At 48.8% G+C, this 25,757-nt stretch overlaps 1 protein-coding gene across 1 annotated transcript in view; it reads left to right on the plus strand.

The window, feature by feature from the left end:
• The first annotated feature begins 808 nt into the window (after positions 1 to 808).
• The window catches only part of Cgnl1 (cingulin like 1), a 142,248-nt gene continuing 117,299 nt past the window's right edge, over positions 809 to 25,757 (plus strand). The window contains exon 1 of the mRNA XM_004855746.4: positions 809 to 910. The gene's annotated coding sequence lies outside the window, so the exon portion shown is untranslated. The remainder of the gene's footprint in view (positions 911 to 25,757) is intronic.

A 25,757-nucleotide genomic window follows, 5' to 3' on the forward strand; every position in this document is an offset into this window, starting at 1 on the left:
TCTCCCGAGGGTCCTCACCCTCCTCTCCTGGCCCTCGGCCCTCACCCTCCACCCAGTGTACCCCCTCTTGAAGAGTCCACCTGCGCTCTTAAACGTGCGGCCTTTTTCCCCCGGCCCTGCCGCCGACCAGCCCTCGCCATTTCCAGCCCTCTCAGCTGTAATCCTCACTGGCCCCAGGCTGCAGGTCTCTGCCCGACTAGGGCCCCAGGGCCGTCGCAGTGTGCGCTGGTGCAGGGTCCCCTGCTCGTCCACGGTTAACCTGAGCCTCTCAGTGAGGTGTCTGATGCCTTCCGGCCCATCCTGCCAGGCTCCTTTTCTGCCAGACCCCCTCATCCCGGCCCGACCCACCCTCCGCGCTGCCTGTGGCCTCCAGAAGATGCTGGGGACCGCGCCACCTCCTTTGGGCTCCGAAGTGGCACTTCCCCCCTTAAGGTCCTGCGCTGCCATTGGAACGACTGAGCTTTCGGTACCAGTTTCATTCCCTGGCAGGGGGCGGGCGTCAGGATCTTCGGGGAACCCCATGGCCCGGCCGGTGGTGCGGACGCCCCGCTCCTCACCCCGCAGCGGAGGAAACTGAGGCTGCGGACGGTGAGGGCTCTGCTCAGGTAGCCTCTAACCTAGCCCTGCCACCACCAGCCCGCGACCTTGGCCAGGTTACCACGCCGGCCCCAGGGTCCGGTGGCCTCCAGGGCGCCGACCGGGAGGTGCCCTGAGAGCGCGGCCGGGCGGGCTGCCCAGGGCCCGGGAGGAGGCGGCCCGGGCCGGGGCGGGGCGCAGCGGGCGGAGGAGGCGGTGCCGGTCCTGCTCCTCCCCGGGGCGGGCTCGGCCTCCCGGCCTCCCGGCCTCCCGGCCTCCGGGCGCCTGCCCAGCTCGGCCAGGCTCCGGGCGCAGCGGGACGGAGCGGGCGGCGGTGAGTGCGGCGCGGCCCTGGAGGGAGGACAGCGCGGTCCCGGGGCGGGGTCCTGGGGCGCCCTCCCTGATGCATGCGGAGCCTCGAGGCCCCGGGTTCCTCGCGGGTCCATGGCTCCGGCCCCTGGCCCTGCGCACCCGGCTTGGACCCCAGAGCCCCGGGCGCCTGGCGCGCGGGACGGGCCTTCTCCCCCCCGGGCTTTCCGGGTCGCCTCACTGTTGGGCCCCAGGCAGGTGCGTGGCTGTCACGCTGCCACTTACGCAGGACTTTGAAACTTCGCACCCCGCGCCCCGAGTGCGCCTCCAGCGCCCAGGACCCGCGCGGAACACACTGCGCTGTCGTTAAGGGGCGCTGGCTCCCAAGCTGGGGTGCACATCTGGAGAGTTTAAAAAATACCCGCGTCTGTGTCCCACCCATGGGGATCCGGACTGAGTTGGACTGGGGAGCAGCCCCGAGGGACTCAGGCACCCACTACTGTTCAGCCGCTCTGTGGGCCTGGCTCGGCCGATCCCGCGCTCACCCGCGGAGCCTGTGGGTCGGGATTTTCCAACCTTAGACACAGGTGGTGCCTTTCTTAAAAACTTCCCTTTGTTTATAGTAAATATTGCCCTGGCAGTTTCTGGCTAGGAGGCAGGAACTAGGCAGCCTTTCCAGAGTCAAGGTTATAGTACAGGATTGTGCGCGAGGGAGAACCAGATGATTTGATTTGTATTTGGAAAGGATCTCAGCTTGAAAGGAGGAAAAACAGGACCGTGTGAGTTCTGGGAGATCCCCCCGCCCCAGGTGGTTTTTGCATAAATGCGGGGAATTTTCCTTCGAGAAGCACAGCTGATGAGATCCTAACGGCTTGCTGGCTGCTATTTGTGTTAATGTGTGCATTTGTGAGGTAAAGTATTCTTGTTGGTGTGATCAAGCCCCGCAGATGTAACAGTGCACATTTCTTGATAGAATAATATCCTGCGAGTTAGGAAATTCATTAGTGCCCTAAGTAGCAGGGCACATCTGAGGCGATGCCTCAGCCACCTGCTGAGGGATCTTGAAAATGAGAGGGAAATGGAGCATACTGTATGTTTGTATTGACTGAGTGTGAGCGTCTACATCTTACTAAGAAAGTGTTTTCTGCGCCTTTGTTATTAACACGACAGTCTCTGGGATCTCGGCGAATTCACTGCCATCCTCCAAGTGTGATGTTTGTGTTGGATTTCTCACCCATATGTCGTTACCTGGCCACAGATGAGTAGATTCAATTTTTTTCTGAGGAGCTGGCCCTGTTTCCTGTATTTCTCTTAGCAGTGGAATGACATCTTTTTAACAGTGCCCTCCAGAGGGGGAGAAAAGTTTGTGTTCATTTCTAGCTCCTAAATGAGTCAAGAAAACATTATTTTGAAAATTAAAAAAAATTATATGTCTCTGCCCATGGTCTTTCTCTTCTCCCCCCCTTCTACTACCATGACCTCTCAGATACTGCTAGAAGTATGACCATGCTGGGGTCATCTTAACACCTCGACTTACTTAATGCCCTGGCCTGGAGATGAGGGTCATGTGGCTTCCAGGGCAGCTCCTGATCCGAATTCTCACCCTTGGGGAAAGACCATATGGAAAGTATTTCCCTGTTGTTGATTTTTTGTTTGTTCATTTTGTTTTATGGACCAGCCAACAAAATGAAGAATGTTATTGAATGGTTTGTGAACTTGTGAATCTTGTCTATGTTTGAATATCGAAAAATATTTATTTGAGGGTGCTCTTGAGCTCTTGCTATCTACAAGTGCACTGGCACAGCAGTACAAGGACCCCCTCCCCGCCAAAGTGCATCTGAATGTGGACCTGAAGAGATTCACTGAACATTTCCCTCTTTGAGGTAATAGTTGTAATATTCTAAACTTATTAGATCCAGGCATGATGGCACATGTTTATAATTCCAATATTTGGGAGACTGAGTCAGAGGATTGCCATGAGTTCAAGGCTAGTCTGTGCTACATAGTGAGTTCAAGGCTAGTCTGAACTACATAGTGAGACTGTCTCAAAACAAAACAGTGATCAAAAGAAAGTAGTAAAGTAAAATATGAAGAAAGAGTTGGTGGAGGGGCTTCTTTACACATTCCCGCTGGCTTGAACCGCTGGTGGTACATGCATGACTGTCCCTTCCAGGGGCATGGGACAGTCCCATTGAGTGCTACAAGCCACCAGATGCATGTATGGCCCTGTCATGAATGTGTTAATTTGGGGATAGATGTATAGTACCCAGAAGAGACCTTTGGTTTGTGTTAAGGATTTACATTAAGATTAGATTTCCCTATTATTGACTTCCTCTTTTGGGGGGTCTTCAAGTTAATTAGCTTGTACTGTTAGGGAGAGAGATGGTTAATGGTTAGCTCTTTCCCCCTGAATCTCATTTATCTAAGAGATGTCATCGACCTTTTCAAAAAGCCCCACTGGCTTGTGCCTTTCCTTTCTTTGCCCGCTCTGGTCCTGGTGTTAAAGGGCAGAGAAATGGCTGAGGGGTTGGCATCAGAGGAGAAAAACAAAGTTCAAGGGAAATTGGAAGTTGGCTAATTTTCCCCGAATGACCAAGCACTTACTTTATTCTGGCATATGACACTGCTGTTATCATGAAACAAGTTAAAATGCAAAAACCCTGAAAGTGAAAAAGAATAAAAGGGAGATGTGATGGGAGTTGTACAAGAGCTGAGTGGCTCACGGCGATTCTGCCTTGGAGCCAGCTGACCATGGACTGAATCCTCTAGAACTGTGAGCCAGATTAAACCAGTCTTCAAATTGTGGATGTCAGGTGTTGTGTCCCAGCCATGGAAAAGCGATGGAAACAGAACCCCTTTATCTTCTTTCCTGATGCACAGTCCCGCATCTCCATCTCTGTACCAATGTCCTTGGCAGAAAGAGTGCTTCTTCTTAAGTTCATACCAGGGATTTTCATTTCATTTCTTTCTTCACTTCTTGAACACATTACCTGCTGAGTTCTTGGTTAGTAGGACAGGGTTCCTACTTGGAAGAGCCTGAGGTGGGGTGGGGCTTGTTAACCATGGGTCGTAAAAAGTTGGGGATCCAAGATGAGCAGACTTACTGGGTACCATGAGTATCTCTAGCCTTACCTGGATAGATTCCTCTTCAGTTGATTGGCACAGCAGGTATCTGAAGCACTTTGCTAGGGTTTGAATTAGAGTTATTTCACTGAGTCCCTACATTAAGTGTAAAGTGACTGATAGTGAGTATTTTTCTAGCTTGAGGGCAGGGAAGGGCAGGCACCCCTCATGCTGAGGGGAGGTGGGGATGGAAGGGGAGGCTGGTTCTAGGCGGGGCATTTTGATCTAGCAGTCTGGTGTACAGGGTCCGAATGGGGCTGGGAAGTGCGCAGGGGGTGTGGCTGGACCCTGTCTGCAGTGTAGCTGACCACATGAGCTTAGTTAGCATGGCTGCCTCTGCAGAGGGGTTTGGTGGCATCTGTGACTCCAGCCCATGGGTGGACATTTGCCCTTGGCCACACCATTGCCATGTGAGCCCAGGTCTCTTTGGGCAGACTGGGAGCTGGGTTTCACCCGGGTTCTCCCTTGGGAAGCGGCTGTCCCTTTGGGTAATCACCCCCGGGTTATGAGAGCAGTTAGGGTTTGTCTGTTGACTGCCTTCCAAGTGCCAGGCTGGAAATGCATGTTCAACACTTTCTTTGCTCTGAAACCTCACGTCCCTGAGAGGCAGGTGGCAGTGACCTTTTACAGACAGAGAAACTGAGGCCCAAAGAGGCACCAGCTCCTGTAGAGGCTCCACAGTGCTTGGAAGTGGGAGAATTGAGGTTGGAGAGTGCTTGGGTGTGTCTGAATCCAAAGCTAAGTGTTTTGCACTCACACTTCCTAAGCAGGTCTGATGAAGAAATTGTGTTTTCAGCTGGGTGTGGTGGTGCATGCCTGTGATCCCAGCACTTGGGAGGCTGAGGCAGGAGGAGTGCCCGGAGTTCGAGGATAGCCTGAGCTACATAGTGTGTCCAAGGGCAGCCTGAACTGCATAGTGACACCCTGTCTCAAAAATAAAAAACCAACAAAACCAAAAAACAAATTCAGTGCTGGGCTTTCTGGAGTACATGAAGCTGTGTACATCCAATTCTTGGGCCTGTAGTGCTGGTGACAAAAACAGAACTTTGCCGCATAGTAATTACCAGTAGCTCTTCAAATCTCAGGGAGCCAGGGCTTCGAGGCCAAGCAGGGCTGTCCTTAGTGAAGGTGAGTTTGGAGCAGGTTGATGACCAGCCGGCACTGCTACAGTGGGTGCACCGGATTTCAGCCACGAAGGGCCAGCTCCAGGAAACATGGCCAGGGCTGAGCAGAGGGTCACCGTGGAGTTAGAATGTGTGGGAACAGAGCCAGGGCTGGGCTGGCAGCCTCTGCCCAGTCTTGGCTTCAGTATAGTATGCGGTGGTTCAGGACATTGCTTTGTAGGTTTGCCTTCTATAGGGCCTCTTAGTTAGTAATATGCAGTCACCATTGCTTAGCTCTTTGCAGGAAGATTGAGGCAAGAGGATTTTGATTTTCTAGTTTGGACCTCGATAATTCCCTTGGTTTTGTGTCCTGTGCTTTGTTGCCTGTGAAACAGGCCCTCTCCTTACCTTTGCAAGTGTATAGTCCCTATAAGAGGAAGATCTTCTGTAACTGTGACTCCTCTCAGGAGTCCTGTGTCCAAGCACCTGATGGTTCATCCCATTTTCCAGGGCAGCCTGGGACTCAGGTATGGAGTGGAGCTTTAGGATTGCAGCCCAGGCTTCAGACTCTCAGCATCTGGGCCATTCTGACTGGACTGCAAAGGTGTTATGGCCCTCAGAGCCTCCTGCTGTCACAGGTGGGGCTTTTTCAGAGGTGGCTGGATCTAGAGTGTGTGAGGCTGGGACTGATTCATGGTTCGGTGCTAGGCTCAAGGGTGTTAGGATTAATGGCTGTGAGTGCTGCCTGCCCTAAGTAGCCGATATAAGGGATAAGATAAGATATAAGGGTTAGAAAGAGCTGTGGTCGTCCCTTGCTTCCTTTGCTACCTTCTGCCCTCTATGAACAGTTTCTCTTCTGTGATGCCCTCTGCCATGCCACCCTGCCTTGGAGCCAGCCGATTATGGACTGAAACCTCTACAGACTGTGAGCTAAGTAAACCTTTCCTCCTTCAACTTTGGGTGTTGGGTATTTTGTCTCAACAACAAGAAAAGTAATAAACACAAAAGGAAAAAGACATGGCTGAGTTTTCAAAGTCATGAGGAGGTTCTAGTATAGCTTACCAACTTATAAAATACGTCTTTGTACTTTTCTGTAGTTGTATTAGTAGTTTTTTTTTAAAAAAGATAGATTCTCCATCATTTTTGTCTATGATGTTTTTATTCTTTTTTATTTACTAAAACTAGTGATTCGAAATCATGCAGTGGCCACCGAAGAGTAGATCAGCCTCTCTCGTTTCCTAACCAATGTAAAAAACCTGGAAAGGTTCCTGAGAGTGGGGATTACTGCTAAACTTTAGGAGTTGGAGAGGAGCTAGTAGGGAAAGAATGGAGGGAGAGTTAAGAGATAAGAGATGAGACCAGTTTGCGAAGGAACTGCGAGGTGGTGCTTTGAAACTTGAGATTTCCTTTCCTTGTGAGTTTCGTTTACGATATGGCCAGCCCAGCCCTCACTGTCCCTGCTGTCTGAGCCACCTAGAAGCTGATGGCTCATTCCCTAGGCCTGGCCAGACCCGGGTAGGACCAACCTCCCTGCAAGCCTGAGCCTCACTTCTCGGACGAAGGGGGTGAGGGAGAGAGGGTGGGGCGAGGGAGGGCTCCCCAAAGAGCAGCCCTAGATGGGTGTTAGTAACAAATACTCCCAGCCCTGACCCGGGAGCTTTTCCTATCGCTGGTCTGCAATAGCTGCCATCACAAGTGAGGGAAACAAAGCCATAGTGGAAGTTGTGCAGCTTCCCAGTGGTGGGATCCAGGGTTCAAATCCTGGCCCTCAGCTCTGAGCTATGCTCTGGAGGACTCCTGCCTTGAGACCACAGCTCTCTGGTTCCTCTTTATTCCTGCAACTCAGCCGCTGCCTCGTTTCTATAGTGGCCTTCACTTCAGCAGTTAGACACCGTCCACACCTGTGTACGTGTGTGTGGCCTCCCACAGACCTGAAACAAACCTACACAGGCGAAGATTCTTTCCGGACCTTGTATGCCTACTGTGCATGGCAGAAGAGAGGTGCTCAGTAAGCCCTCATGGAAAGAAGGATGGAAGATAGTCAGCCGTTTGAAACTTGACCTCTCCGTATTTCATCTGTCTCTCTCTAGCACCAGCAGTGATTTCCTAACAAAAAGCAGATGAGTGTTAAGAAGGGCGAGGTGTGGGGGAGGGGCAGTGTTTCACAGAGAAATGATGGAGAATTCTGCAGAAAGCATGATGCTATTTTAAATGTGCTTCAAGATCTCTTGGCCAATGGTGTTTTTTGCTTGCATTTGCTTCAAGTATTTATTATTCCAAGACATCTCCACACCCAGCTGGCAGATTATTTTGAGTAAGAGGCCCTCAGACTTCCAGGCATTGTTGGTGACTGTGCTGGTCTCAGCCTGCAGCTTTGGAGTTGAGGACCAAATGCTGCTGAGTCCCCAGCCCACCACTCCTGACTCTAGCCAGGTGCGGTTTGACATTTGGATACCAGAGCCAGCAGAAAGTAATTCCGGGTCTTGTGCAGGCCCTCACTTATCTATGGGGAGTGGCTCACCAAAATCTGTGGACACCAAATCTATAATTCCTCAAGTTCCTTGTATAAAGTGGCATAGGATTTGCACATAACCTTCTATATCCTCCTCTATACTTTAAATCACCCAGATTACTTACCGTACCTGATACAATGTAAATGCCATGTAAACAGTTTATAATGACAAGAAGAAAGTCTGTACTCTGTACATGTTCAGTATAGATTCATTTAAAAAATACTTTTGAGCCAGGTGTGGTGGCACACACCTGTAATCCTAGCTGCTCGGGAGGCTGAGGCAAGAGGATCGCCTCAAGTTTGAGGCCAGCCTGGGCTACATAGTGAGTTCAAGTCCAGCCTGAATTACAAAGCAAAGTCCTGTCTCAAAACAAAGCAAAGCAAAATAAAAAAACAAAACAAAACTTTTGATCCACAATTGGTTGAAACTGAGGATGTTGACCCCAGACATACTGAAGGCAGACGCTTTGGAGCAGGAGTTTTAAGGTTTGACCTGCTTGGATTGGAAGCCCTATTTGCCTATCAAGAGAAGTGCCATTGTGGACAGCTTTCTCTTTTGTTTCGGGTTTGTTTCCTCATCTGTAAAGCAGGGGTGTAGCTTCTGGGTTGCGTTGCTGTGTGTGGTTTTCAGGCAGGGCTGCCTGGGGGACGTGGAGATATTCTTGGTGATCCTGTTGCTGCATGCCACAGGGTGGGCAGAGCTCCAGGCTGCTGTGGAACATCCTGTAATTCTTAGGACATTCCCTGAGAGTCTTCCGTCCCCAGACATCAACGGTGCTGAGGCTGAGAAGCCCAGGTGAGGCAGAACTTTGAATAGCAGCAGCTCTTTAATATCTAAAATCAAAGGGCCTATTGATGGAGGTCCCTCCTTTCTTAAATACAGTAAGGTGGAACAAATAGCAACCTACAGTCCCCGCGCTTGGGAGGATGACTGTGAGTTTGAGGCCAGCCTCAGTGTCATAGTGAGACTGTCCCGAACAACCAAAAAAAAAAGAAATTTCTCCTTTTTCACCTTTTCCTTTTCCTTTACGCCTCTGGGTTGCCCTGCGGGAGCCCCTGCAGCAGGAATGGCAACTCTACCCTCCTCAGTCTTGCACGATTTCCTTGTGAATAACCATGCTGGCCCAGGGACCCCCTGAGGCCGCTGGGTAGATGTTCCCAGCCCCTGCAGAAGACCCAGGTGGAGCTGGGCCTGGGGCCCTACGGACCCTGAAAGCTTTTCTCCTCAGTGAAAGAGCAGCCTTCCTGTCTCCCCCGTCCCTGTCGTGCTCTGTGGAATAAACCAACCAGCTGCTGGCACTTGAAGGTGGTGCTGGGATTGGACTAAGGGCCTGCACATGGTCACAGTGCCCTGCCACTGAGCTGCCCACAGCCTGAGGAGTGGCTTTGCAGGGGTTTTTCCTGAGGCCCCAGTCCCTAGGTGATCGCTCAGTTAAGGCCACTCCGAAGTGGCTGTGGCTCAGGGGTCCAGGAATTTGTGGTGAGTATGGCTGAAACCCCCCTGAGGGTGTGTGGAAGCTACTCAGCCTCTCGTGCCTCAGTTTCCTCAGCTGGAAAAGGATGGTAACAGTGACAAAATTCCCACCTGAAGAGCAGGAACTTGTCGCCGTGGAGGTCACAGTGCCATGGGACACTTCGCTCAGCACACGAGTGGTTGTTAGTAGAGCACATTTCCTTCCTTCTGGCCTATAGCAAGTGCACTGTCGCTCAGTTAAGGATGGGGTTGCTTCCGGATTGGAGCTCCTTTTCTTTCAGTGTAAAATCCATATGAGATGAAATAAAATTTTCATTTTTAACTAACTAAAGTGTACTGTTCCGTGCCGCTCAGTATATCCACTGTGTTTCACAGTCTTTACTAACTCCGAAACTCTTGGAACCCCTCCAGTGGAAACCCTGTATCCACTGAGCAGCTGCTCCCCATGGCTCCTTCCCTGCAGCCCCAGCAACCACCAGTCTAGTTCCTGTCTCTGTGGAGCCAGGCGTTTCCTATAAATGTATTTCATACGGTGTGTGGCCTTTGGTGCCTGGCATCTCCCGCTTGGCATGATGTTTTCCAAGTCCATCCAGGGACTGCTCCATCATCACCATCACTGCTTCCTCCCTTTCTTCCTGGTGTCTTTTGGCCAAGTCCTTCAAGACCCCTCGTCATTGGGTTTGCCATTCCCCCAGGTTGTGTCCTGTTTAGCTTTACAGTGTCATTCTTCATTTATCTGGGCCCTTTGGGGTCATGTTTTTTCCACTTTCCCACTCTCTCTTCTAATGACCCTCGAAGTGAATATAGGCAGAAAGCTTTCATGAAAGTTTCCTGGGCCCCTGGTCTCCCTGAATTCCATTTCTGCTGGAAAATGGACCCAGGAACACACACCCGGGCCCATGAGCTGTTCTGCATTTCCCTGTGACAGTGTGACAGGTTTTTAAAAAAACAAGTGTCCAGAAAACACCCAGCAGGCCCCTTTTATTCCTCAGTTTAAAAGCTTTCCACAATGAGAAGTGGCCCTCAATTTAGTCATTTAATAAAAACCTCCCTGTGTTTTAAAACATTCTAGGGAAGTGTTTACATTTAACGTCACTGCAAGCTTCTAAATGAGGCGCTGTGGAAGGAGGGATCCTTAACCTGTGACTTTAATAATATCCTTTGGTTTAGATTCCAGGAGGAGGCCCGGCCAGATTGGTAGCTCATCTTGACCCAGACTGGCCACAGAGAGGGGGTGGGTGTGGGGTGAGGACATTCCTGATGGGTCCCCTCCGTGCAGCCACTCAGCCTAAAGCTGCACTGAGAGGTAAAAGCAGCTGAGAGGGGGCTGAGTTCCACCCACTGCCCATCCCTCAGCAAAATGGGCTAGGACAGGAGTGTGGCATTCTGGGCTGAGATTCTGGGGTCTTTGGCCCCAGCTCGCTGGGAGGGACCTCAAAGACAGCTCACTCACAGACATGAGGAGAAATGGGGAGTAGTGTGTACACTTTTAAGAGAGGCTGCACCAGGCAGCTGGGTGAACATGAGGGAGGGAGCCCTTACATACAGGAAACCGAGGTCATGACAAGGACATGGCTGGAACCTGGCTATGAGAGGACCAGAGCGCTGTGTAGTTGTGTGTGACCTGAGTGAAGGGAAAAAATCCAGCAGTGAATAAGGTCATTAAAAAAAATCTCCTTGGTACCTGGCACAGCATTTGAAGAATGAATGAATGTTCATGTCAAGCCCCAACGCAACTTTATGAAGCGCATAACCCAACCAAACAGCTCAAGTCAGCAAGAAGGTAGATCCTGCTGGAAATGTATCTTGCAAATGAAATAGGGCTGTCATTTTCCACTTTTTCCATGAGTTCCCAGAATCTAATTCATTGCTGAGGAATTGATCAGAGTGTGAAACTTTCTATTTGTCATCCACCTCATATTGATGCCTGCTGCTCCAAGTTCTGGAAAATAAAGCTGAACAAGGGTTTTGCAATGAAGGGCAGATCACAGATAGGAAGTTCCGCCATATTTTGGTGATTTATGGTGGTGTATGCTGTGTATATGGTGCTTGCTTCCACAGAGAGGTTTCTCGATAGCCTACTTTTCAGTAAGTATAGGTTGTGCAGTTATTTTTTAAAGCAAAAGTTCTCTGATACCCTGGACTAATCAGAGAATTGCTATCTTAGTTATGTCACTATGATAACAGGAAAAAACCACAGATAACAATTGTGAAATAGGGATTTTTGACATCTTTGGCTAGTGTTAGAAAACTGCGAAAAGTGCCTATGGGAGAAAGAGTTTCAAGTGTACTTGTCTTCCATATAGAAAAGCAAAGGAACGTATCCTGGAACGTGTGCTTTTTAATTGTTGAGGGTAGGTGCAGCTATTGTTGAGTGCAGACATCCTTCATAATTCTCTTATTCTTCATAACTCTTGAGGGTTCTGTGTCTCTGAGTTTGACTCTTGTAAATCAGGAGTCATTTCTACCTAGTTGCTTTTCACTTTTGTCCCCTTGGGTTTTAGCATTTGGCCCTAAGTAATGGCCAGCGGGTACCCACTCTCCCCAGACAATGATGATGTCATTGGTAAGATCATTTCCTTTGGAACAAAATGGAAAATTTCAGCCCTTACAATAGAAGGAAAATGTAAAAATTTACCAGGCCTCCTCTGCCACAGGTTAAAAGGAGTCCATGTTTGAGTCTCATCTACTTTGCTCCTCAAAGGTGCAATGGAAAGTTTGCAGCATTTGTTGTGTGTTTTTGAGAGAGGGTCTTGCCGTGTAGCCCAGGCTGTCCTTGAACTCACAGCAATCCTCCTGCCTCAGCCTCCGGAATGCTGGGATTACAGGCATGCATCACTATGCCCGGCTTCACTTGATGTCATCTTAGTACACACAGTCTTCTCTGGTGTTCATAGTCAGACTGAATCTGTGAATTTTGTGATTAGATTGTGTCATTTTAGGTGAGTGCTGCATCTACACCAGAAAGCATTAAACTAATCACTCTAACATTTCTTACCAAGCGTGGCAGTGTTCTAAGTACTTAACATGTATTAACTTATTTTGTTCTCATAATAATCTGATTATTATACTATTTTACTGATGGAACTGAGGTATGGAGAGATTTTATCCCAAGATACAAGTAGGAGACAGTGGGGCTTCGATCAAACCTCTGCAGTTACCTTTTCTCAGTTGAAGCGAAAAGTTACCAGAAGTGAGTTGTTCCTAGACCTATAGGTGAATCTTGTAAATTGGAGCCCACCATGCAGGTGTTGACAGTCATCTGATACTATTTGAGTCTTTTTTCGCATAACTATTTTAAGTTGCTTTCTCAGCAACCATACGCTTTAAATTTTTTTAAATTGTACGCCGGATGTGGTGGCACATGCCTGTGATCCTAGCACTCAGGAGGCTGAGGCAGGAGGATCGCTTCGAGTTCGAGGCCAGCCTCGGCTACATAGTGAGTTCAAGTCCAGCCTGAAGTATATAGCAAGACTCTGTTTCAAAAAACAAAACAAAACAAAAAAAGTTCCTTTGTTTTTTTTTTTGTAGTTGTAACTCTGAAATACATTAAGGACAGTAAATTTAGCTAGTCAGCATGAAACACTTTTAACAGAGTTTGCTGTCTCTTCTCCTTCCTTAGGGAAGAAAGATGAGCTTTTTTGGCACCTAAATGACTCCTCAGTTTCAAATGAATTATTCCACCGGAATGAAATATTCTTTCTATTCCTGCAAAATGCAGCCACTGCTTTCTGAGACAGAAGTCGCTCTCCTCTTCAGTTGCGATTAGTCCTGATATGTGGCCCCGGCTGGTTTCCTTTCTCTGGAAAGTTGGTGTCAGCAATCTGGGGTGAGTCCCCTCGCTCCTGCACAGCTGCCCAGGTTGCAGACCTTGCTTCTGGCCTGGAGTCGTAGATAAGAGCTGGGGCTGGGGGGACAGGATCTCGATGTAATTAGGAGCTTAAGTGTTACAACAGATCCTGGCACCAGCTCAGCCGCAGTAGACGTTTGCTGCTGCTATTGCGTAGTTTATGTACCCCGCGCCGATGCATGCTGGACACTGCGTCCTAGCACTTTCTGTACCTAATTTAATTCTCCTCACAGTCCCCCGGAGCAGGTGATGTTTTTGCCTTCTTTTCCAGGTGTAGAAACTGAAGTTTAAAGAGATTAAGACATTCCCTTGGGGCCATAATCCTAGTAAGTGGTTAGAGCCAAGGAACAAATCCAGATTTTTTTCTTCTGTGGAAAACACAAACCTTGAGTTTGACAGACTCTGCCACCCATTCCCTTGGGCCCCTTCCCGGTCATGATTCCTCAGTGAAGGGAACCGCTGCTCAATGGCCACAAGTAGGTTTGGGCCGTACAGTACTTGATCTTCATGAAACGTGAAGTCATTCATGCCATATGGCTTTTTTCTCTTTTTTGCTTTGTACTGGGCTTGTGAAATTCCTCCATGAATTCACCTGGAGCAATATTTTGTTCTTTCTCATTGCCAAATTCGTTGCTCTCCTCTTACATTTCGTCGAATCTGTGTGCTTCAGTGACTGGTCTGTTCTGCTTGTGGGCTTCTGGTTTGTTTGCAGCTCTTGGTTCTTATTCATAGTGTCGTGTCCTTGTACACACCTGGTGTGTGCCTGCAGTTCTTCATCTGAATTGCTGGGTTCACACCAGTCTGCGCTTCTGGCCCTGCAGCATGAGATCCTGTGCTCTGGGATCAGCCCTTGGGATTGTTTGGAGCAGACTCTGCATAGCCATGGTGGGGTCCTTTTAAACTTCTAGTGAGTGCACAGGGGCTCTGTGGTGGACACTGGATGTGAAGAATGAGTGAGGCAACTTGCAGAAGGGCCCAGAGATTGCAGAGTGTTGGTCTGAGGTAGAATCTGTGGATAGAGACACTGTCAGAGGACTGGGCTGTCTGCTTCAGTTCATGGTTCTCAAGCAGCAGTCCTTAAAGTCTTTCAGGAAGAAGTCAGACTCTGGGACATGGGCTCAGTTCTTAGCTATGGCCATATTCATTTTTATTTGTTTTTTTGTTTTTGAGACAGCATCTTGCTATGTATTCCAGGCTGGCCTTGAACTCACTGCTATCCCCTTGACTCAGCTTCCCAAGTGCTCAGGTTATAGGGTGTGTACCACCATGCCTAGCCATGGCCATATTCTTGTGACTCCTAGGAATGCAAGGAAGGAGCCATCATATGGCACAGAGTGTGGCTTCCTTGGGGAAGAGAGACAGTCTGGCTGAAAATCTTTCTCTAAAGGCACCATGGAACCTATTGTCCTTGTCGAGGAAGGAGGGAGGGAGCAGAGCTCCCCTAGCTGAGGTGCAAGAGAGAAGTCTGTACCCTTATTCCCCACTATATTATTTCTCTTCATCTGACAATTTATACTTCTGCCACTTAAATGAGTCATCTGAACACATCTTTCCTGCATGAGGAAGAAAATGAGAGAATACATTGCTGGCTGTGACCTACTTACTAAACATATATACCATGAATTAAGAAGTTATTTTTGCCATGACTTCAAAATGTATATGCTTTAATGTACATTATTTTGGAGAATATTTTATGACTTTTTTTTTTTTTTTTCCGAGACAGGGTTTCACAATGTAGCCCAGGCTGGCCTCAAACTCCAGGTAATCCTCCTGCCTCAGCCTCCTGAATGCTGGGATTAAAGGTGTGTGCCACCACACCCAGCATGACCATATTTCTAAAGTCATGAAAGCGTGGATTGAGCCACCTCTGAAAAGGCCACCTATGACCACATGAGGCTTTGAGGGGAGGCATCTAGACCCAAACCATATCAGGTGTATTTTCTCTTCTCCCTCCCATATATGGATATGTATGTTTTGTGCCTTTTTTATTTTTTAAACACAAATTTAGGGTTGTCTCCTGCAAGCAGAAGACTGTGGAAGGGGTGACTTGGATGCCCATATAATGAAACAGGAGAGCAGCAAACTGCAAGTACAGTGATAAAGACAGAGGACATTATAGGTTTGCCTACTATGGTCGTTTTCGGGTTGTGTTTGGAGGAAGAGGGAAGGGGAAGGGACACTACTTCTGCATGCCTGCCATGCCCAGCACCTGCTGCTGTGAGTGCGAGGTCAGCTCCTCAGGGGCCTGGGATGGTGTCCTTTCAGGGAAGCCACAGGATGAAGCAGGTTTGAGAAATCCCCCTTGCTTCAGAAGCCTCAAACCTGAGCATGTTGGCAAAGCAGGCTGGCATCCCATGACCTAGAGGTTGTTTGCTCAGTCCAAAGGTCCGTGTGCCCCACACCTCCTTCCCCGCTCACTAGAACCTTAGCACCTGGTGGAGATGGGAAGCCTTCGTGACTTGGTACACAGACCTCTTCTTTTAAACAGTTGCTCTCTGTTTCTTTCAAGTGCATTCAACCCAAGCTTTTGTTGTTGCTGAATATTGAATTTAACCTGAAATCCTAATTATATTTGGGTAAATTGCATTATCTGCTAAAATTCTAACTGGTTAATTTTTGGGAAGTAGAACTTTGTTCTTTGAAATCAGGCTTCATCTTCTGGAGAACTGGGATTTTGCTGCCAGTAAAATCCTGTGGGGAAGAAAATAGAGAACAGCTCTACAGTCCTGACTTTATCCTGTGCTTTCTCGAACTTCGGGTGGGGGTCCCCTGGTCTTGTCCGAGGAGCAGAAAGCATCGACTCCTGTGGAGGACGATGGACTGACCTAGGGCAAGGTTCTCTAGAGTGAGAATTAATTTGGGCATGGGAGGAATTTCTTTTGGGAATTAGGAATATTTAATCCAATGGCTTTTAAAAATATAAGAATTCACAAAACTTTATTCAATATAAAAAATAATAGCTTAATTATAGAGCATGTTGGGCAATTAGATATTTCATATTCCTGATTTCATTTTCCTGATTTCCAAAGCTTTTGAAATAGTAAGATTAAACATTGAGCTTTTAATATTTATTTACTTATCTCCCTGTTATGGCTTGTATCTAGCTCTCCCCTCAAAGCCTCTGGCATTCATAGGTGGGGCTTTTGGGAGGTGGCTGGATAATGGGTGTGTGATAATTGGATTAATCTACTGATTGGTTTAGCATGGTTCTGGGTGTGGATGATGGGCAGGCCCACTCTGGGTGTGGGTGACACCAACCAATAGGCTTGTAGCCTGAATGGAATAAAAAGAGAAAGGAAAATTCACTGCTTCCTGCCTCCTGCCTGCCCTGCTGTGGATTGTTTCTCCTCTGCCATGCTGCCCTGCCTTAGAGCCAACTGACTGTGGACTGGAACCTCTTCAAACTGTGAGCTATAATAAACCTTTTCTCCTTTAACTTGTGGCTTTTGGGTATTTTGTATCAGCAATAAGAAAATAGCTAAGGCACACCCCCAGCCCTTCAAATGAGGTCTCACTAAGTTGCCCAGACTGACCTCAAACTTGGATCCTCCTGCCTTAGCCTCCCAAGTGGCTGGGATTGTAGGTCTGTGTCACTATGCCTTGTTTAACACTGAGCTTTGTAATTGAAAAATTAATATGGTTACATTTCCCTGAATTACTAAAATCTAGGCATGAAATAAAATTTATGAATCTTACTTATTTCTCAGAGAGATCCTTAATGGTCCTTGGTGTGGGAGTCTTCTTGTGCCTATGCTACACAGATGTGGGAGTGTCTATGCTTGTAATTCTCACAGCTGCTTTTGTGGTACCTCTGTCATCTTCTGTCACTGACACCTCACTTCCTTCTATAGCAGCTCACACTTCTGTTTTATTGCATCTACAGAAAGTGCTCTAAATCTCAAGATTCTGTAACCTCGGATTCAACCACCCTTAGATCAAAAATACTTGGAAAGAACTGCACTGGTACTAAACACAGACATGCTTTTTCCTTCTCATTATTCCTTACACAGCACAGCACAACAGCGGTTTATGTATCATTTACATTTCGTGAGGTTTAATAAGTAACTGGGATGCCACGAGGGGAAGGAGGTCGTGTATCCAGCATCCAGAGCCTCCCTGCTGGGTAGCAAAGAAGAGAAGAGAATGTGGCCTCTTCCAGCTGATGGTGGGCCCTGCCTGTCTTTGAGACTCCTTGTGGAAGAGATTTTGTTCAGATGCAGACTTAGGAATCTCCTGCTGAAAGCCTGGGGTGGGTGGGGTTGTGGGGTAGCTCGGATCTTTGTTTGGCAGCCTGGAGGTGATTTCCCGGACAGAGGTCTGGGTTATGAGTGAGAACTGTAGGCCAGTCCTGGCTCCCCTGACAGTATGTAGGGACCCCAGTCAGATTTGAAAAGGATGAAGTCACTGCTTTATTTATTTATCTATTTTTGTTTTTTTATTTGTTTTTTTATTTGAGACAGGGTCTCACTATGTAGCCCAGGCTGGCCTCGAACTTGTTGCGATCCCCCTGCCTCAGCCTCTCAAGTGCTGGGATTATAGGCATCTGTGCCACCATGCCTGATTGTTTTTAATATCAAAATTAAGGCCCGAAGCCCAAACCATCAATCAAAATTACTAAAAGCGAATTTCAGACGTGTATTTTTAGAAAGCTCCTTCATGATTCTGATGGAGTTGTGGGTCTAGAGTGCTCAAGAAATTTCCTTACCAGCTTTAATGTTTCATGAAATAAATTCAATTCAATTCAATTCAATTGGTTTCTTTACAGTACTTGTTCATAATACCTTCAACTCAATGAAGTTTTCTTTTGCCCCCGAAGAGCAGGGTCACTTGAGCTCCCATCCCTACATTTCTATTCTTCTACTACCAGCTCTTAAACTTAGTAGGGCCCCAGAATGGCTTATCCTCAAATTCTCTCGCTCTGCATTCTGTGGCAGAGGCAGAATGTTATATATCCAGTGTCTGTTCTCTCTCCTCAGCTGCCACAGCCTGGTTATTTGAAGGTGTGCAATATGTTTCCTGGGTCCCCGTTCACTGGCTGTGGGACAGGGACTTCAGCTCACTTCAGTGAAATTCAAAATGTTATGTGTGGCCTGTGAGAAATTTCTCTGGACAATTTGCATGTACAGGGTACCCTTTTTGCTTTTCCTCTGTCCTCTGCTAAGGACATAAGCAAGATGGCTAAAGCCCAGCAGCCATCTTGGATGGCGAGGTAGCCATGGAGATGGAAGCTAGGCTCTGAGTGAGTGGACCCCATAGGAAAGCGGAGCCTGGATGCCTGAAGACTATGGGGCTGTGAAACCCACCCTTGTCCACTACCACTTCTTTCTTACTGGTTAAACCAAAGTTATTTTGGGTTTTCCTAATGGATACACATTGGTATTGATTGATTTCTTAGCGCCTTCCATACTGTCTTGAGGGTTAGGGTTACTTGTTGGTGATTGGCAAGTTAAATACCGTACAGCACAGGTGGAGAGTTCAAAGACTTCTGATGTTCTGATCTCTCCCCTTTTTGCTTTAAGTCCATTTCAAATGAAAATCTAAGAGGTGGGAGTTTCCTCCCTCTGAGCTGGTCCTGGCCACACCAGGCTGCTCCAATTCCTGCTGAGATTTGTCAGCCAGGCTGGGCCTGGCTCTGGTTTCCTGGAAGCTTTTAGGCCAAAACTGTGCTCTGAAGAAAGTGCTGTTGTTATTGCAGGCTCGGGAGTATATTAGGAGTGCTTTCTCCTTTAACCCTGTATTTCTTTAAAGGATAAAGCTGAAGGTTTAAAAAACAAAAATCCCCAAAAGCAAAAGCTGGGAGGCAAATGAATTCTTGGCTTTGCCCAGGCACTATTTCAAAACAGATTTTAGTGACTGGGAAGGATGAGGACAGCCACCCACTGTGCGCCCCTGGGACCCAAGGGTGGAGGCTGAGCCGCAGCTGTCTGTGGGAAAAGCCAACTCCACTTCAAACCCCAGTGGCTCTAGACTATTTGCTTCTCCTGGAAATAATTAGAGAAATACGAAGTTCTTGAAAGGCAGCATCTGGGTGGCTTGAGCCAGGCTGGCAGATGCTCTGTCCAGAATGACTTCAGGTGACATTGTGCAGACCAGGCCCAGCCCCAGGGACGGGTGACCTCTATGTCCCCTGCTAAGGCCACTGGGCCATGTCTACTGCCCAGGGAGCACCCAGGCCATTCCTCTGTGGTCAGCCTCAGCTGCCTGCTGGAGGTGGTGATTCAAGCTGCTGGAAGCATCCCATCCTTCTCCGCCTCTCCCCTGTGCTTGTTCTGACTACCAGGCCTACCCGAAAGTCCCTTGTCCTGGGTGCCCGCAGCAGTTCCAGGAAAGCAGCTGAGCTCCTGCCACCCCTCTCCCCGCTGAGTTTGAAAGGATCCAGTTTGGCTCTCCCCAGATACCACAGCAAAGCACTCTCCCCTTAGATTTCGCACCCTCTGGAGCATCTTCCTGGATTTTTTTTTCCAGTAGCAGGGATTGAACTCAGGACCTTGAGCTTTACAAGGTAGGCGCAGTGCCACTGAGCCAAATCTGCAGCCCAGCATCTTCCTGGATTTACAAACGCTGAGGGTTTTTTCTTCTTTATCAGAATGTATGGTGTTTTCAAGTGAAGAATGCAGGGACTTGTCAGGATTTTCTGCAACCCAGATTTCTATGAAAAGGTGATGACATTTGGAAGAAGGTTATTGAAAAATACGGGTCCTTACAGCAGTCAGTTTTGCAAAGGGTCCATTTTCAAATAAAAAATGTTCCCAGTGGCAGTTCTGCAGTGGACCCGGCTGTGCTCTTTGGAGCCAAGGGGGAAACTTGTTTTAAGGACTTGGGTGTGACCTCTGCCAAGGCACTCCAGCTTTTAAGCACCCCAGGAAGGCTTGCAGGGCAGTGGATTTCTTCCAGGGGAGGCCAGGGGATGAGTCCCTGGAGAAGCCCAGGAGGGGCAGCCTGCTTCTGTAAAGACGGTGGACAACATGGACAAAGTCTTGCTAACTGCAGCTGGAGAGGACTCAGGAATTAAGTTCATTTGAAGCTGGGGGTCAAAAGGGCTGGGCATGCTTGTAGCCATGGGACCCTGAAGTTCAGCCCTGTTGCTTGCTTCCTATGTGATCGGAGCAAGAAATCACTTTTCCTTTTTCAGCCTCAATTCCTTACCTATAAAAGGAGGTGCTAGTCACTAGATTGACCATCTTGCTTTTTTTTTTTTCTTTTGAGACAAGGTCTTGCTATGTAGTCCAGGCTGGCCTTGAACTCATGGTGATCCTCCTGCCTCAGCCTCCCAAGTGCCAGGATTACAGGTGTGTGCCACCACACCTGTCTCTCTCACTCTTTTTATGTGAGCCAGTGCAGTCACATTTGTGCTGGTTCTTTCTAAACTGGAAAGTGCTATGTGCAATTAGGTATCAAAATGAAGCCTCCTGTTTCCCTTTCCCAATGTATTTCCCCCATTGTGCACAGTGACACAGCCCTACCGCTGCTCCTTGTCTGGGCCGCCGGAAACTTTCTCTTCCCGCTGGCTGCGTGTCTCATCCCTCCTGTTGATTCTGGGTCACCCTGAGGTGAAGCTTTTGCTTTTGGAGCTGTGACCTTTGGTTTCCTGCCCTTTGTTAAGACTCTCTTCCAGCATCTTCCTGCTGAGGTCTAGGAGTGGGAGGCTGGGCCCCTAGAAGGCTGCTCATTAATAGGACCCTCCTGTGCTCCCAGGTCTTTCCCTCCTGCAGCCCCACTCTGTCCCTGTTTCTAGGGCTCTAAGAAGACACAGAAAGATGTCAAAGGATATCGGCAAAGCCAGAACCCCAGTTACTGCTCCTGACAGCTTACATCCAGTGGGGAGAGATGCTGATAAACGCAGCAGATAAAGGCACATCAGGAGCTGACAAGCTGGGAGGGACAGTGTGGCAAGATAAGGTGGACTGTGAGTGCATGGGAAAGGCCTTCTTTATGGATAGGCAGGAACTTTCTCTGATAAGCAAGGAGAAGCTGGCCTTGCACAAAGCTTGGCTGGGTTGGGGGGCACAGGTGCAGGGAGGGCGCTTAGGCATGGGGTGTGAAGCTTCGTGTGTCCTGGGGACACAGCAGAGCGATGGAGAGGGGGAGGGAGTGTGCTCCCCGAGAAGGAGCAGGGGACGGGCAGCCCAGAGTGGCTTTGGGGCCATCCTGAGGGGTCACTCTGATGGGGTGCTGACCAGTGACTCAGCCCAGGACTTCCCTGGGGTTTCTTCTGTAGCCAGTGCATAGCACAGGGAGAGCAGGATGTTCCTGACGAGGGAAACTGACTCTTGGGGTGAAACCAGATGCTTGCCTGGCTCAGGGGTATCTTCACTTCAAAACTGTTTAGAAACATCAAGCATGCTGGTGGTGTAGTACCCAAACTCACATCGGAGTGCTCCAAAAATCCAAAAAATTACTAATGCATTGCACTCACGCCCCAGAGTGCTTGGTAGCGTTGGGCTCTGAACGCATTCTGAAAAACCAAAAAAGGTTTTCGCATTCATTTATTAAAATATTGGGTGCTTATGAAATAGTACCCTACAGCTTGCAGTGTTTGGGCATAGTAACTTAGATTTATGACTGTGGGTTATTGCTGGAATGTTCACAGGCCCCTAGGAAAGCTGGCCTGTCTTGTGAATTTTCTTTCTGATGGGGGTAAAACTGGTAGCTGTGGAATCATCTGGTTGTTGCAGACAGAAATCCACGTGGTCACTGAGCCCTGTGCTCAGAGCTGGGCTTCCGGAATCGTTTTCTACCTCTTCAAAGCAGGGAGAACTCCGAGCTTGACCAACTTGCTGTAACATATAGCAACCTGATGTGTGGGTCTTTTTCCTTTGTTTTTAGCAAATATGATGAGAAAAGAGATTCCTCACCTGCTTTGTTTTCTGAATTGCTTCTATTTTTACCACCCTCTCACAATGTTTAAAGAGATAATTGTGAACAATAGGCCAAGAGTAGGATGAGATTTAAAATAATATTTAGTCTTTTTGCTGCCCCACACCCAAATCCTTTCTCTTGATATTTAAAAAGCTTAAATTTGAAAAAGGGTTTCTGATAGTTTGTTTCATGTCTGAAAGCATTGAAGAAAGCATTCTGTTCATTGTCTTCAGAGGATATGGAGGTGAGGGTGGGGTGAACATTACATTACGGAGCTGAGTGACCCAATAAATATCCGAATCCGCTGAAGTCATACAGCAGCGGGGTGTTCCAGAAGAAAGCAATCTGCCTCTCAGCAGCAGCAGACAGCAGGCCACACCCTGTTGTGTTTATTTTGCTGAAAGGAAACAGTTAGGTCTCCTTGGGCCCTGAACCCCTGGCCGACACCTACACTGAAATCATTTCCTCTGATAGAGACCCTTGTCCCTTGTCCCTTTACTGAAAGTGTACCTAGCTCGGCCCTTCTCTGGGGACCCTCGGGAGTGGGGAAGGAAGGTTTGGGCCATCCTGGGGCAGCATCTGGATGTCGGCCCACTTCTCTCCGTCAGTGTGAGAATTGCCAGAGACCTTCGAAGTGTCCTTCGTTATGAGGGGCCACGCTTTCAGGATGGCCCTGTGGCTTCATTCCTTGGCCCCTGTGCACTCACTGGGAACCACTGGAAACTGGACAGTACAGGGATGGATGAGGGCTCCCAAAGAGGCCAATCTCAGTGTGTGCCAGGGATGCAGCCACCTGGTGTGTGTGTGGGAAACCCAAGGTTTGGAATCTGGCCAGGGGAGAGTTGGGGGGAGTCCGGCCTGCGAAGAGGAAGAGCAGGCCTGGCCAGGCAGGCTCAGAAAACAAGGGAGTGCAGTGCTTAGGAGACCCGTGAGTGGGTCCACAGTGCCCAGGGAGCCCGGTGTCGCTGGGGATTGTCAGGCCTTGAGTACCATGCCAAGGTGCTTGTATTTTTATTTGAAGACAGGAAAGCTCCAGCGAGTGAACGCTAAGCTGAAGTACAGATGTAGCAGGCACATTTGAAAGATCACGGGGAATCTCTACAGTGTCAGAATAAGGGTGCAGGTATGGGGTGAGAAGCTGGGGGAGGCTAGGGGGAGAATCAACAGGAAGTGGTCACTGCTAGTGTGGTGCGTGAGGAAGGAAGGGCTTGCGGGGCACCCGGGTCCCTGAGACCGTTGACTGAGGAGCTTTAGGGAGTTGTCAAGCGGGCCCAGGACTATTGGGGCTTTTAAGCAAATTGGAAGCTAATAAAACAAAGTAGGTGTGGTTGTGCGGTTCTGTGTCTAACCAGGGAGTTATTTTTCTTTGGAGAAAAATGTAGAGAAACAGGTCCAATCAAAACCACATTTGGTGGGAAAGACTCAGCTGCCAGCAGGGAGCTGTGGACGGAAGTTGCCTGCAGAGCGCCTTTGCCAGGTGAGGTCTCGGTCAGAACCTTGTCTTTCGGGGGCTGGGCAGGTGGTGGGTTCCGTCCACTTGCCAGGGTTCAAGGCCCAAGCCCCAGCCCAGGGGGTCCTGTGTGTAGGACGGCGGGGTTCTGACGGTGGGACTTAGCGCTTCCAGACAGCGCCATGCTGTGTGGTACTCAGGAAGAACCTGGGTCCCTCAAGTGGACAAGGGAGCACTGTGGAGGGGCCAGACCCCGTCAGGACCCAGTGCCATCCTCTGTTAGTCTTATAGCCTTGTCCAAGTTTCTTCAGCTCATTCCTGTGTCAGTTTTCTCACCTTCCCAGGTTGTTGGGAAAACTTCATGTGAGCCCAGGCGAGGCTCACAGAGCAGCACCTGCCTCACGGAGGTTGCTCTGCAAGCTGTGGTCCTTTCCTCGAGGAGTTTATTCCCTGTTCCTGGCTTTCTGCTTCCAACCTGAATGAGGGAGGCTGGGCCTTGGCACATGGCTGCTGTCTTTCCCTGACTCCCCTCTGGGCCGATGGTTAGGCTGGTAGACGGAGGGCGGGGTGGTCAGAAAGGCTTGCTGTCACCTCCGCTCTTCCTAGGCCAGCATTCCTGTCCCTGCTGCGTGGTGTGCACCTGTCCGTGTATGTGTGGGGAGGGGCTCAGTAATAACCACTGAGAGTGAGAGAAAACTCAGTTCAAATCTGAGGCTCTATTATTTGCTAAAACCTGTGAAACAGACTATTACATAGTAAAACTGTAAGTAGAACCAGTGAACTGCTTTTTCAAAATGCTAATCCCCTGTCCCTAATTTTATCATGGGACATGAGGGTGTTCTTCATTGTGGGAAATGTGTTGTGTTTGTGCTTCTTTAGCTTCTTTTCACTTTTGCTAAAGAGCTAAAAATGCAATTCTTTAAACTAATTTTTAAAATTTTTCTGTTTTTTAATTTTTTGAAACCAGCTCTTACTCTGTGGCCTTGAACTCCTGGTGATTCTCCTGCCTCAGGCTCCCAAGTACTGAGATTATAGGCATGCACCACCATGCCTGGGCTTTTTGAAAAATAAGAGGAGCTTATCATGTTTATGTCCTGTCAGATTCCATGGGGAAAATCAGATTTTCCTGAGAATGACAAGGTAACAGATATGTCATATTTGTATTTTAGCATGAGCCTGAAAATAAACTATAATAGCTTAGAGAACACAGTTATTACTGTACCCTAAAGACCAAGTTGTTTTTGTTAAACCACAGCTTCTGAAGGATTTTACTAAAATTTATCAAAGTTAAGCCATGTTGGATGGTGATATTGCCTATGTCTTCTCTGTATCAAAGTATTACTAGCTTGGTGGCACACGCCTGTGATCCCAGCACTTGGGAAGCCGAGGCAGGAGGATTGCTGGGAGTTTGAGGCCAGCCTGGGCTACATAGTGAGTTCCAGGCTAGCCCGGACTAGCAAGATCCTGTCTCAAAATAAAACGAAACCAAATCACCAAAGTATCACTGAAGAGCGTCATGGGAGGACCCTGTCCCTGGGCAGAGGCACTGCTGACCCAAGCTGTGTGTCAGTCTCATGGTGTGGAGGATGAGCTTGTGCTCCTCAGTCGAGCTCCCTGATCACCCATCTGGCTCGGCATCCATCCCCACGCTCTCCCGTTACACCGAAAGGACCAGAGCTGGTAGTCTTCATCCTGGGGAACCTAATGGTCCAGCGCTGGCAGGGTTTCTGCCGTGTGCTGTTGGCCCCCAGCTTCCTTCATTCTCTTTGCTGGATGGCTTCACTGGCCATGGCTCGGCTGCTGTGTGGAGGTTGCGACAGCCAACTGAGTCTTCCTGCTGTATCCCACCCCTTTCCAAGCCCCAGAAGCATAGATAGTCCAACAGTTGCAGATGCGGTGTTCAAAGCCCGGCTACCGGGTGCACCTTTTTCGTGAGGTTCCTGCGGTTCCTGCAGGTGAGGTGTGAGGTACCAAGCCAGCAGGCAGCCAATGAAGGTTTGAGGATTTGGTTGGGATGAGGTGGATGCTGAAGTCACTGTCAAGTTCTCACTTATTTCTGGTCCAGGCGAGGATCCTTGGAGCTGGGGTAGGGTGGGCAGGCACCTTCATCCTGGCCGTGGGCAGGAGCAGCTTCATTCTCCAGTCGGCTTTCTGCACAGATAAAACACCCAGGATAAGATCTGCTCTGAGCTCTGTCTTCCTTCTGTTTCTTCTCCCCGCCTCAGCACTGTTCCTCCTAGTAGTTGCCTCTCTGTCTTATCTCTGTGTGATTATCTTGATGTTCTCTGGCTGAGCAGAGGGATGATTGCCACCCAGCAAATGTGCGACAGGGTCGCTAAGTCTCAGATTCAGGAGGAACCTGGTTTTGGGGGTGCTGACATGAGTCCCTTCCCAAACCCACCTGTGAGCAATGCCACACTTGTTTGCTCTCTGGCCTGGATGGGGAGGCACTGTTGCTGGACATGGCCTGTTTTATCTTTCGGCATCTCTGTGAGAAAGCT

The sequence above is a fragment of the Heterocephalus glaber genome, unplaced genomic scaffold (assembly GCF_053883595.1).
Source record: "Heterocephalus glaber isolate CG9 unplaced genomic scaffold, H.glaber_assembly_v1.0 deba00001689, whole genome shotgun sequence".
Lineage (NCBI taxonomy): Eukaryota > Metazoa > Chordata > Mammalia > Rodentia > Bathyergidae > Heterocephalus > Heterocephalus glaber.